Source organism: Mauremys mutica, chromosome 2 (genome assembly GCF_020497125.1).
Source record: "Mauremys mutica isolate MM-2020 ecotype Southern chromosome 2, ASM2049712v1, whole genome shotgun sequence".
In the NCBI taxonomy this organism is placed as follows: domain Eukaryota; kingdom Metazoa; phylum Chordata; order Testudines; family Geoemydidae; genus Mauremys; species Mauremys mutica.
In genome coordinates this window covers 42191193-42208835 of record NC_059073.1, presented here as the reverse complement: position 1 = coordinate 42208835, position 17643 = coordinate 42191193, and the positions used below count along the sequence as shown (strand labels likewise).

Below are 17643 nucleotides of genomic sequence, written 5' to 3'. Positions count from 1 at the left end.
CAAGTCTTAATACCATCAGCTATTTTTCCTATTATGCTATAATATATTAAATAACTCTGAAACAGAATAGGATGTATATTGAGCATTACTGTTGGCAGCTAACTGGAAAAAGAGGTTCTAATCTGTACTACAATGGTACCAATTTTGCTATTGATATTTAAGGGTCACCATCAACTTGGTTAATCTTATTTTTGTCTGGAAAAAATTACCTCCTATTGTTAGTAATAGGAGGTAAGATTACTATGAACTTGTCTATATTAGAGACATTTAACATGCTAGGACATATTTCCCTTCCCCCGCCGCCCCTTAATTGCTTGTTCCTCTTCACAGCCACACACAGAAGTCCTCCAATCAGTTACCAACCATGCTGGGACATTAGATAATAAGTGGTCCTTGGCACAAAAAAAAATGGTGGCTATGTGGAGGATAAAAACAATATACAGGAGTTAAGGAATGATTAATTCACAATGATTTTGCCTCAGCTGTTTGTGTGAACACATTTCATTGGCACAAATGGTGGGTTGTCAGCTCTGACAGCTGTAATTTCTCAGAACTGACAGACCCATCAGTCAGTGAGCCTCTTTTAGTTCACTAGCTGAGAATTCCCTCTCTACCCTTCTGACTATGTCCCCTAGGCCTTTCTCCCTTCTGTTCCTCCCACAAGATTGCCTTTACTTTGTCATGTGTCTTATGCTGCAAACAGCAATCCAGCAGCCAGCTCAGGGAGTTTGAAGAGGGTAGGTGGCAGGGGCATTGATGAAGGCCTGAAAGTTGGAGCCAGGCATTTTTAAGGGCAGCACTTTGTGTCTAGTTAGTTTCAATCTTTCCCTTGTACAGAATGTCATTTTCCCCTGTTCCTGCTAACCTTTTACAGGACAGCTAGAGGAAAGGCTTGATTTTTTAATTTTTTTTAAATATAGGAAGTGTGGTCCTAAGGTCGCAACAATAAGTAGGCAGTGTTATTTTAATTAAAAGTTACAGGGGAGCCCATTGTCTATCTTGAGGCCGGCACCTTGAGTTACTAAAAATTGCTTAGAGTCCACTCCAGTTATGGGACTAGCTTTTAATCAAACCCTATCCATGGTTCTAAAGTGTCTCTCTCACTTGTCTCACAGCTGAAGTAAAGTAAGTGTTGTGTTTGTGAAACAACTGACAGTTCTGCTGACTTTACAGTCCAGAGAGCTGCCAATATTCAGTTTCTGAACCAATTGCCTGAGCAAATTAAGCTCTATCTGTAACTGTGTCTACAGTAAGGCTTTTGCCCATGCAGAAATGCTATGAAAAACAAAAGAAGTCATCCCCCTAACAGACATTATTATACTGGCAGAAATTTCTAGAGCAAACCTGGCCTTAATCACTTTAAAATTAGAGTGCATCACTCCTTTTGTGATCATTCCTCATGTTTCCGTGTCCTCTAAATAAGGATGGAATTCAATATTTTGTATAACCTTGACCTGGAGAATTCTGGAGTATTAGTGTCTCATCCTTGAGTTTGTCATTAATTATATTGTCTAATTTGCTGCGTATTCAGTGTTTAGCTATTCTTATCCTATTGACAACAGCAATTTTTAATACTTTAACATTCATTCGTAAATAGAATTTGCCTTATTTGAAAACCAAAAATGTTCAATGAGAAACTGACAGAGAGACTGCCTTTTAGAGGGGGGAAAGGAATAAAAATCTGAGTATTAGACTATTAGACATGTATTCAGACTCCCTTTCTGTACGATGGATACCTATTTCACATTTATGAGAGACTTTCAAAGTAGTGAGTGTTTGAAATTAGGCTGTTAGGTTTGATTTTGGGTATCTAAGCAGACCCAATTTTCAAGAACGCCGAACACCCAAAAGCTCCCAGTTAGATGCGTCAAAAGTGGCTTTAATACCCTGATCCAAAGCCCATTCAGACACCACAAGCCTAACTTTTGGCACTCATTTTCTAAATGTGTGTGTGTGGGGGGGGAGAACTATCCGTGAACATTGGTTGTTCATTATTTTCCAGGAATTCAGCAATTTCATGGAGAGGTTAAGTTTACTGCATATTTCTATAACTTTGAAATAATAGAGATATTGAAAATTCTGATAGCCTGAGTGTGTCTTCAGGACTGGATTTCATTTTCGTGCTGTGGGACCTCTGAAGATTGTTCATAGTTAACCAGTCATCCTATTCAGTTCCTATTTTTACATGCCATTGAGAATGCTGGTGATTAGTGCAATATTTATTGCTAAGTAATAGCCTGTTCTTTCTGTTTGCTTTACTGAACCAGCATGTGCAAGAAATAAATAAAGTTATATGTATTAGGGCTACTACTTTGCAAGATGTTGCATAGATTATAAACTGGCTTCCTGGGAAGAGGCAGCTAATGAGCGCTGTACTTAGGTTTGTCAAAGCTGATACGGCAATCACAAACATATGTTACACTTCTTGTGGATCATCTCCACATGGTGCAGCTGTTGTCTTAGCCAAAGAAAATGCAGACCCAAGAGAAACAAATTTAATTCAGCTAGGGTGACTTCCGCTAAAAGAGTGTTTTAAGAAAAACAGGTGTCTATGGTTGTTTGTTGCAGTCTTCTTGTATTGCTAGGAAGTCTGTTCTAAAGACTTGAGCCTATTAGTCATCTCCTACACTTTAATTTTGAGATAGCTCCTTTCAATGGAGGTAATGGATTCCAGAAAGCCTGTTTGTATATGTGTAATTTAGCATTAAGAAATCCAGAATAGCATTAAGCTTTTCATGTAAGTTCAAAAGTTGTAGTGTGCCTTGTCGCTGTTATTCGGATTCCTTAGCCTTACATTTTGTTGAATCAATAAATGCATATATTGGGCCAGACCCACAGGTGGTATAAGTCAGCAGCTGAGCTACATTGATTTACACCAGTGTGGGTCTTGCCTGTTATGTTTAGTTTCTACACTAAGTATCACTTGGGTCTGATCTACACTACGGGGAGCGGGGGTCGAACTAAGGTACGCAACTTCAGCTACGCGAATAGCATAGCTGAAGTCGAACTACCTTAGTTCGACTGACTTACCCGTCCAGACGCGGCGGGGTCAAACTCCGTGGCTCCAAGGTCGACTCCGCCACCGCCGTTCGCAGTGGTGGAGTTCTGGAGTCAACCGGAGCGCGTGGGGAGTTCGAACTATCGCGTCTTGATTAGACGCAATAGTTCGAACTCCGAGAAGTCGAACTCACCGCGTCAACCCGCGCGGTAAGTATGGACCTACCCTTAGTTACAAAAATAATTAGTGTCTCTAAAAACTAGTTTGTTTAATCTAATAAGATATTATTCACCATTCTGTTTCTGGAGACAAGAGCTTATCCTACATATTTAAAACACCATCTCCATTTTTGTTCTGCATTCCAATAGGATCTGCATTCCCTGTGCCAAATTGCACATCAGATTGGAAAGTATTAGTAGGCTGGCACTTAGTAGTGACTTTGGTAGCCTTTCCAGTATTACAGGTGGTCATGCATCTAGTACTATTGTGACAGCCACCATCTTAACTAACACACTGAGATTTGAACTGGGAACATCCAGGCCTAGAAACATGAACGACTACAGCTTGAGCTAAAGCTCTACAGCCAGAGAACGTAACAACTCATTTGTGGATTGGCACAGATGGGCACCTGTGACACACTCACCAGTGGGTTATACAAGACTCTTGCAAGGCTAAAGAGAATAGCTTTTCCACCAAGCTACTGACCAACACTTCTCTCCCTCAGCCAGAGTGCTGATCAAACCCACACTCAGTGCCACAACTATTTCCAGGTTATCTCTCTGCCTGCCAGTAATATAGAGTTATCAACCCTTCCCCCCACAAACATAAAGTGGGTCTAGGAAAACCTCTTGTCTTTACTATATGAGTGTAGCTTATGGTCCCAGTTTCCTCTTGCTGGTAAGTAGCTTAGCTCTCCAGCTAAAGCAAAATTCCTTCCATTCTAGGGTAACAGAAGTCTATGGAAAGCAAGAAATCCAAATCAGAAGTGATCATTCATCTAGATCTCCTCATGCTCCACTACAGCTTCCCTTCTGGGGCAGTGCATAAGGGGGTTCTGTCAATACAGCAATGCCCTGAAGATCTGTCAGAGTCCAAGGGGAGCTTTCATACCCTCCCTCTTCCATGAGCATCAGCTCCAAATAGTGTAAAAAAAAATCAGATGTTGCCATAAGCTTTTCCTGCTTCCCTTCTTATAAGGCAACCTCCTTACAGCTATGGAAGTCCCTGACTTTGGCCAGCTATATTAGCCACAACACCATATTCTCAGAGTGCCTTACCCAGTGGTCTTTTTAGGCTTCTTCTCAGGCTTTCCCTGGCCTTTAGGTTGGATACCCAGAGCTCTTGTTAATTTCCTCATTTTGCACAAAATTCTGGTCCATTGAAGTCAGTGGGAAAGCTCTCATTAAATTAAGCAGGACTAATATTTCACCCCTTATACAGCTCTCTGAAAATAGAGATAACTCCTACCTCTTCACCCACCACCCCTGAGAGTGAGCTCTTTATATCTGTCCCCCCTTCCCAGTAGCCTACACTTCCCATCAGTCACAGTAACTACCACTCCCAGAATTCCACTCATTCTGGATTGACACCAGATGCCAGATAGATTTGGACCTGAATAATATACCAAAGGCCAGCAAGCTGTATGACAGTGAAAGAAGGAAATAACCACCTGAAAACCACTTTGAAACAACTGAAAACGTGACAGAGTGTGGAGAAGCAACTGCAGAAGGAAGCGTCTGTTCTCAGTGCAGCTATTACTGGCACACTCAACTTGTACCATATGTCCAAGTATTATGCTTTGACGTGGATTTGAGAAAGAGTTTTGCTACATCTTGAGTAGGACTGTAGTCATGCTTCTGCCTGATGGTAACACTAAGCAGTCCTGGTGCAGTGAACTGTAGAAACCTGAAGTTAAGAATTACTTCTTACTTTTCAGGACAGTTGAGTTCATGGTTAGGTTGTGCTTCAGGGAGAGGCTGAAAGCAATCTTCTTTGGATGCCTTCTGCTGACTGATTTTAAGAAAATCACCTGCTATCTTCTCTAGGAGGAGGCCTGGCCTTTGGATGATCTTCATAGTGGTGGCTATTTACAAGTTAGATGAGTACATCAAAAATAGTAGGAAAAATGAGATGCCTTTAGAAACTAGCCAGATCAACCTTCAAATGAAGATCAAGGCCCCCTTTCACTGAAGAAAAAGAAGAAGAAAAATGTAAGCACAAGTTAGCAACTGACATTCACTCTGTAACCACAATCTCATGGGAGACAAAAGCACCAGTGGGACTAGGCCAACCACAAACACGAATCTAAATGAGCCTATGAATCATTACGTGCACTTTGTGGGAGCCTATACAAACGTTCACTCATGATACTGCAGACAGTTGTCTATTTACTTATGGTTTTAATTTGATTCCTAATGATGAAATCTAAGGCCATCCTGCATAAAGGTGTGTTTTTATGGCCTCCTTGGTTGCCTGAACTTGGGCCATCTCTTATCTCAGTGCAGCATGGGACTGGAGTTCTGCATCTCAGGCTTTCAGTTAGCTATGATTTGATCCTAAGAGGTTAAATAATTCTGTGCAGACCATGTCTGGCAATTTTCATGGAACTGGATACAGTGCCCAGTTTGAGAAATCTTCATCTGCTTATAACACTCTTATTGCTATATAGTCAGAAGAGATGACTAGCTTCTACAGTGTGGATTCATTTGAGAATATAGTACAGGGAGAAATTTGAACTGCAGGAGTATTTAGTCAGGTGACCTTGTTCAGTTACCAAAAACAAACAAAAAAAAACCCCAACAACAACCCCTGATGACTGAACTATTACGGTCAGAGAACTCTAGATAATATTTCATCTCTGCTAAGAGACTACCAGTGACCAAGGCCCCACTCCTGCTCCCAGCAGAACATTTCTGCTTGCATGTGAAACTCTGATGGTGAAAAATGCCAAATCCAAGGATCACTGGTCAGAACAGAAAGCTATCCTTTCATGATGTTACCATCAGCAGGTTTGCAGCATAGGCAACTTCACTGCTGAAGAGACAGAAGACCTGGGCTTCCAACAAAGAACTAGCAGAGATGGCCCTCAGCTGGGTCTTCATTTAAGTGGAGTTTGAAAGAAGTATTTGTGTCCCTAGCCCCAAGACCAAGCTTTGCAGGGAAACACAAAGAATATGCATTTTGTCCTACATCATCACATATTGGTCACATTAACAACAACAACAAAAACAAATTTAAAGTCACAGCAGGCCAATCAGCTGCTGTGGGACCAGGGGCGGCTCCAGGCACCAGCACGCCAAGCGCGTGCGAGGGCGGCAGGCAGGTTGCCTTCGGCGGCATGCCTGCGGAGGGTCTGCTGGTCCCACGGCTTCGGCGGACCTCCCGCAGGCATGCCGCTGAATCCGCGGGACCGGGGACCTCCCGCGGGCAAGCCGCCAAAGGCAGCCTGCCTGCCATGCTTGGGGCGGCAAAATACCTAGAGCTGCCCCTGTCTGGGACTCTGCCAATAGGAAGTCAGGGATGGAGCCTCAAACTGGAGTTAGGCTTCATGAGTCCTGGATAAGCAATTGTCAGCAGGCTACTAAATGGAGAGTGGAGCATAGCTGCTTCTGCAGATCTGGATTCAAGGCCCCTTGGTCACACAAGCTCATATGTGCTGGAACTAGACGTGCTGGGTGTGCAGCAGCACTCGCTGACTTGAAGTGGTTTCCATCATATAAATGGTTTACAGTTTAGTTCAATGGCTCTCAGCATGCCACTATACAAATTGTTCCAGCATCACTGCACAAGCTTTGCTCTGCCATCTGTATTTCATATCAACTTCCTTTCATAAAGTGAATCCTTGGCTTAATGTCTCAATATTGTCAAAATATTGAAGATACATGGTAAAAATCTGAGGAAAATAGGGTAAAAACATTCATTTCAAAATCTCCGATTTGATTTTTGTAATCTATATCAGCCATTTATTGACAAAACAATCACTTTCAACTACTATCACATTGTCTGAGAGTCTAGTCTCTTAAAAATGACTATTTTAATCTGAATTGACTTTAAAAAATTAGTAACTACATTCAAAAAAATGGAATTTAGTTTTAGGAAACCACAGCTGCAATAATAAGATGGAAATCTGACACCCTCTAAGTTGAAGGTGGTGAGGATTAAAAGGTATGGAATTAGAAAAACCTTGCACTGTTGAACAGAATATACCACATAAATCAATGACTAACCTTGGCTAGGCTTTGCCTTATAGAAGTACGCAGCATTGCAGCTTCACAGTTATCAGTATTTGTCATCTTGAGCACCAGTAGAGACACCAGATGCAAAAGAGAGGCCCAGAGGGAAAATGGGGGATGATGAGAAGAAAGTTAATAAAAGAGTGTACATTGTCACTGTAGTTGATATGAAACAGGACTTCTGTAATATTTCAAGGGACATATATACATATATATGGACAAAAGCTGTTGGAAATATGCCTTTGACTTAAAAATGTGCCTGATTAAAAAGAATGCAGATAAGAATTAAGTAGAGTGCAGCTGGAACTTTGATTACAGTTGTGTTTTCTTCTGGATGTTTATTCCTATATCACATGTGCAGCTGCTTTTATCTACTCTTTAGAAGTTCTTGTAGATTTGGGGAACCATTAGCTATAAAGTAAACATCAGCTCCATTCCGTTTTTATATATCTTCTCTCTGACATTAGGAAAAACAAAACAAAACACAACATTAGTCTAATGCTGACCTGGATCAGACTTGGACTGTGTCTACTGTAGATTTGTACCACTTTAGTCTCCACGCGTGATATCATTTATGGGAGCGCAAGTATTTCTCACATTTTTATTTACTGGTATAAATCTAAAGGCCCTAGAAATAACATGGGGGAACATGGAATTTTCTTCTTTATCCATTTTAAAGTGAGCTGACTTTAAGTATTGCTACACTATCTATGGTACTTACATGGCCCCAAAATCCGTCCACACCCTCATAGGTTTCAATATCTGGCACTTCTTATTTAATAAATTATAGACATTATGCTTTGAATAAAATAGGACTGCAGTTTTTGCTCTGTTTTACTTTGACTTATTTTGTTATTGTATTTGTTTAAGAACTCTCTCCTTGGGGAATAGAGAAAGGTCAGGGTTAACCTTGTTTAACCTTAACTAATGAACCTTTGCTGTGCTCTCATTTTCAGATCTCAGACATGTGGGAGATGCTGCTGAGGCAACAGACTGTCATGCCAACTCCCCATAAAGTAAGTGCATTGCCGACTATGTGTGTATATATAGCAATGATTCACCACTTCCTCCTCATACAATGGCCTTCCTAGGCTGATAGAGTGATTTGGGACTTAGCTCTCTGGCCAAACTCACCAACAGCCCTCCACTTTCAGGGTAAACAAAGAGTCCAAGCTCAAGATAACATTTGTCCTTCTCCAGGCTCAGGAATCCGTCAGGCCTCCATGGCTTCAATAGTTTCTTCTTTGGCCCTCCCCAGGCTCACTCAATAGTCCTTTCCTGCAAGGATCTGTCTTGGTCTCTTGGTCTCTCCCCTATTGATACAGGTGGGCTTCCTCTCACTCTCTCAGAAGCCCCTGGAATCTCTAAACAAGGACTGGTACTGGTACTAACCCTGGTCCTCCAGGCCACACCAGAGGTGCATTGCCCACGGCCTCTTTCTTACCTTACTTCATTCCTCCCGGCATTCTTCTGCGCTTTGTCTCTTCATGGGCCTTTTCTGCTTCACCTGCTGAGCAAAGTGTTTCCCCAGCTCTCTTGGAGAAAAGCCCCACACCAGGTCTGACCACTTTCCGAGCAAGAAACTGCTTTCTATGTTGAGGAAAGTTTCTTTTTATGTCTCCCAGGAGGCCTAGCTCTCAGTCACCTGCTATCTCAGTCTCACAATTGTGGAGAAGGAAAAACTAGGCACAAGTCAGAGATGGGACTTGAATTCCTTAAAGGTCCAGCTGATATTGTGTTTGCCAACTAACCTTTGTGTTTTTCTGATGAAACACTGTGAAACAAAATAAAAACATCAAAAGTTCTGCAATGTTTTTGATAAAGTTGTGTTTTTCATTCTATTTCTGTGTCTTTTGCTGCTCTGGGGGTTGAGATGGCAGCCTTGGGAAGAGTGGCCAAAGCAACTGAGTACTATCTCAACAGGCCTCTATTCAGCTGTGACAGGTGATGGAGCCAGTTTTCTGAGTTGTCAAAGCTCCAGCTGAAAGGAGGGTAGTGGGAACAGAATAAGGTATGGGCGCAAGATGCATATGGTTAGGGCTTTCACTCCTTGTGTCACGTGTTGATGTCAGCGTGACAGATATTGCAACCACATGCTGTATCTTTAGGGACCAAACTGTATTAAGTTTATGAATGTTTTATGTTTATTGTGGGCCAGGGATTGTATGCAGCTCTCAGTGAGAAGGGTTACCACAGCTTTTCCAGGAACAGAAACCAAAGGGGAGTGATTACTACAGTCCCAGAGATTGTAAACAGCTCCAGAGAAGTACTACCTCCAGTTTCATATGCCACTTGCATATACCAGTTTAAGGCAGTCCCAGAGGACAGGTGAAGGACAAAGAAAGAATTTGGGAGATAAAGGCTAAGTTTGGGAAAACGCAGGGTCTTCTGTTTGATTCAACAAAGAGGCAGGACCTCGAGTCCAAGGGAGACCCCAACCCTTCTTGAATGGTTGTAAAGCAGGAGTTCTCAAACTGGGGGTTGGGACCCCTCAGGGGGTCACAAGATTATTACATGGGAGGTCGCGAGCTGTCAGCCTCCACCCCAAACTCTGCTTTGCCTCGAACATTTATAATGGTGTTAAATATGTAAAAAAGTGTTTTTAATTTATAAAGGGGGGTCACAAACAGAGGCTTCCTGCGTGAAAGGGGTCACCAGTATAAAAGTTTGAGAACCACTTTTGTAAAGACTTTGGCCAGCTAGGTTCCATAAGGCTGGTGGGTGATTGCTGGTATGGTTACTGTGAGTTTAAAACTGTTCATTGTTTCTTACATGTTTTCTCTGAAATGCTTTTGCCCTCAAAGTAAATGTACTTTGCTTTGGAACATGTGTGTGGTCACTGATAAAAACACTGTCATTGTCTTCTGAGAGAAAGAATGAACAGGGGCTGGCCTTTAGGCAGACTGGCTTGCTGGGGATATCACCGTGTAAGGCAGAATGCTGTATAGCCTTAAAACCCGTAGTTAGGAGGGAAAGAGACACAGGTCTCCACCCAAGAGAGGTGACAGCAGAGAGCCTGAAACCTTAAGTGAGTGCCCTCAAGGGACCATGGCGAGGGAAAACAGGTGCAGTTATCCCTGAAACTGTGACAATGTGGTGGCAATGTACAAGCTCTATGGCAATGTGAATTGCCAATAAGGTGCCCATAGCAGTAAAGGCAAGTACTGTAGAAGGAGAAAGCAGAGAGGAAAGTGTCTTATAGTCTTTTGGAGGGGGGGGAGAGTGAAGCGAGACAGAAAAAAACTGAGTTATGAACAGCTGAAGACATATCAGCTTCTGAGCGTGTTCACACAGCAGTCTGACTGCTCCTATTCAGAAGAAATCAGAGTTGGTGGTCATGCTGCACTCTTCTGACTCTAGCCAGGAGGAGGAGGCACCTGCTCCAAATAAGGACAAAGAGGGTCTTTTTCCTCCTACAAGGCCTGTGGTAATCAAGAAGATAGTGCTACAAATGGTTCCCCAGACAATGTAGATGCAGCAAGGTTGAGTGATCCAGAAGAGCAAAGACGCTGCAGTTTCAGAAGAAACAACTTTCGTTTGAGAGAGATTTGCAGCAACGAAGGCTGGAAGATTGAGAAAAAGAAGCACCAGCACAATGAGAAGAAGCATCAACATGAGCAAAAAGAGAAGGACATGTAGCAACAGCACAAACACAACATGCAGAGACAGTGCCAGAAAACTCCTGTTCTGGTAAGTGGAGAACCATATGCCTGGTCTGAGGAGTGACATAGACTCCAAATTATTTCCTCACTTTAGGGACAGGGAGGCCATGAATATGTTTTTGAATGCATTTGAAAGGGGGTGTGAATTGAACTAGGTGGAGCAGGAGTTGGTGCGGCATCTGGCTCCGCTGCTGTCAGGGAGGGCCTGGAAAGATTATGGGCTGTGTAAACAAGCATTATAGCTGAAATTTAAACTTCATACCTGAAGCATATAGGAGGAAATTTCAGGGAGTCAGAAAAAAGGGAATATGAGCTATGCAGAAGTTGCAGTACAAATTAAGGGGTATATAAGAAAGTGGGTATCTGGCTGGGGAGTCACCACTGTTGAGGAGGCTTAAAAATTAATGAGTCTCGAAGAACTCTATCACCTTTGCCCCCCGACCTATCATGGCTAATAGATAAAAATCCCAGGGAAGTTTGCATAGCTGGGAAAGTGGCAGATTTTTCTGTGGACAGTCAGCAGGGGAGGCATAAAACATTCACGGGAGAGCAGCACAAAGCCAACTCCCAAGGGGGCACCTCCCAGAAAAAAGAATTGTCTAAACTCAGACTTTTGAGGGAGTTGAACCCTGACTGGACCCCTAAGAAGGTGAGCTGTGATCTAGTATATTTTCATTACAGCAAGCCTGGTCATTAGGTAAGACACTGGCCAGCACTGGGGAGACAAGGGGCTAATGGTAACCTGCAGTGGGTCCAAGAGGTAGCAACTCTGCACGCAGCTGAACCTGATCTTTCCGCGACACTCCCCTCAGTAAACCTGGCAATTTCAGACCCAAGAGGAGAATCAAGAAAATATTGTTTCCCAGTGGAGGTGGATAGGAAAAAGGTCCAGGGTGGAGAGACACAGGAGCCCAAGTCACTCTGGCATCCCAGAGGTGGTAGATCTCTCAAGAATCATCCCCAATATACTCTTGACCAGTCAGGGAATAATGGGACCCCTTTCCAAATCCCAGTAGCTCGGATCCTCCTTAAGTGAGATGACATTCAGGAGCCTAAGGATGTCAGGATCTATTCCCAGCTGCTGGTTGAGGTCTTGTTGGCGAATGACCTAAATTCCTGGCCCTGGTTCACTTGTATTGGTACCCAAAGTAGAAAGCAGATGCCCTTGTCTCTGATCCAGGGCTGCAAGCTGGCAAACAGAGAGGCAGCTCTGAGCTGCTGCCTGACAGTGTGAGTGCATGCCCCGGGGTAGAGAGGAGACTTGTTGATGATCCTGATACAGAGGAGTGGGCCCAAATGAGAACATTGGGCCTAGTATCTCAGCTCCTGCTGTGGAGTTCAAGCAGGAACAGTTGTCTGATCCCTCTGTAGTAAAACCAAGGGTGTCTGGCTGCTAACCCCCAGGCAGTCTCCTGACAGAGGAGCACCTCAAAAGGTTTCTCTAGGATCAGGGGCTACTCGATAGTGGATGCCCCTCTACAATGTGGAGCTGTGGGGGATATGGAGACAATCAGTTGTACCACAAAAATATCAACTAGTCAGCCTGCCCTACAATAGATCTTTCTCAGGGCATGGGAATACAGTACACTAAACAGTGCTTACTGTAGAATTTCTGCTAGCTCTGGGTTTTGGAGGCAGTGCAAAACAATTGTAAGTCTTGTGACCCATCTAAGCAACTGGGGAAACCCAAGAGAAGGGTAAGGCAGCCCTGATCCCCGTCCCCATCATAGAGGAACCCTTTCAAAAGTTCACTGTGACATTGCAGGGGACCTCAGCAGAGTTACCTGAACAGGGGAAAAATACATTCTGGTATCTGGTTATAGTACATTATGCCACCCACTACCCTGAAGTGCTGGCTGATGCCTTTCTAGAAATATTCAGCCATGTGGCATTTCCCTGGGCGGCTTTGGCTGATCAAGGGGCAAAGCTTATGTCTACCTGTAACACCATGGCTTGCCCCTTGAGGGTTGAAAGCCTAGGACAAGCCAGCCCTGATTACTGAAGGAACAGCTTCAGCCCACCTGTGCTGTGTTAACAGCTTGGATAGGGCTAGATGGAGGACAGCTGATTTCCAGTGGCAGATTACTGCACGGGCCCAGGCCCAGTGGCCCCAGCCAATTTGAGGGCCCCAGAAAAATCTCCCTCCACTGTGGCCTTGGGGTGGGAGGAGCTCTTACTCTGGTCTTGGGGCCGCAACAGGGGGGCGGAAAGGAGTGAGCAGGGGTGGGTCTGCAGCAGGGGGGTGGAACAGGGATGAGTCACAGGCAGAATTGGGGCAGAATCACAGGTGAAAGGGGGTGGGACTTGGGTGGAAGGGACAGGGTGATGGGTGGGGCCCCGGGTGGAAGAGGCCGGGCGGGACAGGGCAGGACCACAGGTGGAAGGGGGGGGGCACAGTTCCAGCACCAGGGTCCCCACACTTGTTCTGGCCCTGGGCCCCATGAGACCTAACTCGTCTCTGCTGATTCCCCTAGAAAGGGCAGCAGGAGGCTGCAATGAAGGCATGGCATGGCAGCTGGAGATAAGAATGATACTAGGGGAACTGAGAAGTCAGAACCAGCTACCTAAAGCCTGGGAGTGATGATTGAAGTGGGATCCAGCTCTGGGAAGAAGGACTGGGAGCTCCCGGCCTAAGGGGGAGAGAGCTGCTGAACTGGGATTGGAGTCTGGAGGGCCAATGTGTTTAACTAAGAACTGGATAAACTGAACCTGAGAAGGGGAATGTTTTAAATACTGTGGACTGTGCAGTCCTTAAGGGGCCCTGAAGAGGGGGAAATAGGCAGGGTGCTGGAGAGTAACCTCTGGCCACAAGGGGGTACTCAGGCGGCAGTTGCCCCGGTTCACCTACATGAAGGTCTATGGAAGAAATGTGGGGTTCAACACTTCTGTTTGTTCCTGGAGAAGCTGTAGTAACCCTTCCCCGCTAGTGCTGCATACAATCCCTGGTCCACAATAATACATAAAACATTAATAAACTTAACATAATATGGTCCCCAAAGATACAGCATGTGGTTGCAACATCGTCATAGTCAGAATCTCTCTTTTAAAGAGCTCTCTAGTTTTTAAAAGAAAAGCTTGAAAATATAAACTGATTGTAATCAATGCAGTGATGTCTGCCTGAGTCTGCTGGTGGCCTGAAACAATAGCTCTGTGAGAGGCATTTAACTTTCCCATGCATCTTAATAGTTTATTAACATGGAGGTAGAAGGCTGAATCCACCCTTCCCTAGAATAGAGCAGCCCACCGGAAGACAGGGAGTGATGCTCTAGGTCAGGGGTGGCCAAACAGTGGCTTGCAAGCCACACGTGGCTCTTTTACTGTTAAAGTGTGGCTCATGGAGCCCCTCACCTCCCCACCATTTTATGCCTATCAGACTGGGGCAGGGCCACTCTGGACTTCTGCCTGCAGCAGAGTGGTGGGGCTAGGAGCTGCCCAGCAGGGAGGGGACTCTCAGGGCTTCAGCCCTGCAGGACATACCTGCTGGGACTCGGGGTTTCAGCCCCATGGGGATGAAGCCTCAAGACCTACCTCCCCATGGGGCTGAAGCCCCGAGCCCACCAGCTCTCAAACTTCTGAAGATTGTTGTATGCAGCTCGGAGGGCCACTAAGTTTCGCCACCCCTACATCTAGGTACTGCAAAGGCACCAATGTGGATCCCTACTAAAAGATACTTGTACGGGTGTCCCTTCTACTACCATGCTCAACAGACTATTATATTCAGGTGAGCCCATAGGAGCCCCTTATCTCTAGGATTCAGTTTGTCTTAACCTGGTCTTAATGGGAAGGAGCACACTGTGATCACAACAGTGCAGAGAGACATGGAGGTAAATGACAAGACAGTTAGGCCTGCAATCCCAATAGTAACAGAAATGCCTGTACACTGTTTGTAGCAATTTTGTGTTTATAGCAATTCCATGTTTGCTGCAGGTGTACTGGCTGCTGCCACAGTCATTTCTGCATTGGCAAGCTTTTTCATTTCCAAAAGGAGACGGTATATTGGTGCAGCAAGAGAGGTATGAATTCCTGAATTCCCCTCCTTTATCTTGAGCGTTAATGCTGAAGCATATTTGTCATCTGTTCTGTTCATGGAAAATCAGACAGAATCATAGAGTCAGACTGGTCTTCGAGTAGAATTTCAATTTTATGCAGATGTGAATACAGTATTCCTGTTTAATGCCCAGAGGAATATCAGGAGACTGGGCAAACTGATCCTCGTCCAATCTGATACTACTGTACGGTTTTATCCTTCTGAACCCTCGTATCATATCTGCTGACCTTCTGCTGTTATCCTCCTAAATCCACCATCCAATCCCTGCTCCCTCTGCTGATCCCTCCCAGAACACTAACCCCAAACCTAGCCCTCCGGCACTGCCAGACAAGTGCTATGTATAGCAACAAGCAGACCCCACACAGTGTAGTAGAACAGATCAACTAATGCTAACAGAAGCAGCACAACAATAAAAACTAAAAATCCAAAGTGTTACTTGCACATTTATTTAATTAGAAAGACAAATGAGGCAGAAATTGCATAAATGATGAATCCTGATGGAGGACACTGTGGCTGACACAACATCCCTGTTCTCTGCCTTCTGTCTCCTTAAAGCTGAAGATAATATGTCTTGAGGCTCTTCTGCTTTGCTGGAGGGTCCTCGATTTTCAATCATTTGGTGTTGTTGAAATGAGTTCTTCTACTGTAAAATGAAAATTTATTGGCACAGTTTGAAAAACAAGAGATTGAACTAGAACCATAGCCGTACATAAAGTCCCACCAGCCCCTCATGAGTGAGCAGGTCAAATACATGAAATATTTTAGTGCAATAATGATGTTTGACATTTTCAGGATGGCAGACGGGACCCTTCTATCTGAACTCTGAAAGAATGTTTTAGATTGCATCAAAAAATCAAGATTCTTGTACATTTCACACCATTGCCAACTCACAAGAACACCGTGGACAGGCAGAGTGGAAGGACAGTTTGACATGACATATAACAAACCCAGCACTCTGGATTTGTTTGTCAATGTGTTGCCCAAATAAAGTGTGAGGGGCACTCTATCAGGAATAGAATAGTTGGCTTTGCCAATGGTGATTATAAAACTGGGTTCTGCCCCACTCAGATAAATTTTAACAATTATTCAAAGTAATACATTAATTTTTGTATTTACATTACATTAATCTCAATTCCACTCACCATGGATTCATAGATTTTAAGACCAAAAGGGACCATTGTGATCATCTTGTCTGGTCTCCTGTATAGTACAACACATGGAACTTCTCTGAATTAATTCTTGTTTAAATTAAAGCAAATGTTTTAGAAAAATTATCTAATCTTGCTTTTAAAATTGCCAGCGATGGAGAATCCATCACAACTCTTAGCCAGTTGTTCCAACAGTTAACTACCCTCACTGTTAAAAACGTACAGCTTATTTCTAGTATGAAATTGTCTAGCTTCTGCTTTCTGACATTGGATGGTGTTATATCTTTGTCTGCTAGATTGAATAGAACCCTCTTTTCAAATTTCTATTCACCGCATAGACACTTATAGACTGTGATCAAGTCACCGCTTAGCCTTCCCTTTGTTAAGATAAACAGATTGAGCTCCTGGAATCTATCACTATAAAGCACATTTTTCCAGTACTTCAGTCATTCCCATGGCTTGTCTCTGAATCCTCTCAAATTTTTCAACATTCTTCTTGAACTGTGGACACCAGAAGTGAACACGGTATTCCAATAGCAGTTGCATCAGTGCCAAAAAGAGAGATAATATAACTTCCTACTCCTACGTGAGATTCCAGCATTGATTCATCCAAGTTCTCATTAGCCCCTATGGTCACAGTGTCACTGTAGATTCTCGTGTTCAGCTGATTATCCATTATTATTTCAGAATCACTTCTTGTTAGAATAGAGTCCCCTATGCTGTAAGTATGGCCTACATTCTTTGTTCCTGTATGTATTACTACATTTGGCCATATTAAAACAGATATTTTTTGGTGCACCAAGTTTACTAAGTGATCCAGATCATTCTGTATCATTGTCCTGTCCGCTTCATTATTTATCACTCCCCAAACTTTGTATCAAAACTTATTAATGATTGCTAGCTATTAATTTAACAGTGTAGTGTTTCCATTTCCACACTGATCTCACTCTGATTTTATACCAGTGTAATTTCATTCACTTCAGTAAAATTACTTCTGATTTCTACCAGCATAAGTGATCTCAGAACAAGGTCCAGAGGTTCCATGTTGAAGCAACTGCCCTTCTGTCCCACATGATAGTGCACTGTTTCACAAAAAGGCTCCAGGGAGAACTGCTGCAGTGGAAAAACTGGATAGCCACAACAGAAAAGTTGAGGAGCATTTCATTAATGAGAGTGTGCAGCAAAGCAGTCATGTCTCATGTAAAATGTTGATCTAGAGCTACAATTGTCCCTTGATGTTATGGGCTAACCCCTCTCTGCTGCCTCCTTTTAAAAAAAAAAGTCTTAAATGGTGATGAACTTAAGCAAGTGCTTAAGTGCTTTCCTGAATTAGAGCCAATAAATGTAAAGATTCTAGCATTTCTGTTGTGACTCTGTCTTTTTAAGTTCTAAATGTCTAATCATGGTAAATTATCCTTCCTTTCCATTAAATTTCAAGAATCTGCAATCCCTGACCATTTATCGTAGAAGATCTCTGACTTTTTTTTTTAATGAACAATCGGTTGTGCTAAAGAATGCGAGTCATTGATAAGATTTACCCAGCTGTCTGTGGCTT

At 43.5% G+C, this 17643-nt stretch overlaps 1 long non-coding RNA gene across 1 annotated transcript; it reads left to right on the top strand.

Moving 5' to 3' along the window:
* The first annotated feature begins 8209 nt into the window (after positions 1-8209).
* LOC123364836 lies at positions 8210-17332 on the top strand. The gene is made up of 3 exons (XR_006577296.1): positions 8210-8246; positions 14820-14905; positions 17097-17332. It is a non-coding gene; the product is annotated as an uncharacterized LOC123364836 (long non-coding RNA).
* Positions 17333-17643: the final 311 nt, after the last annotated feature.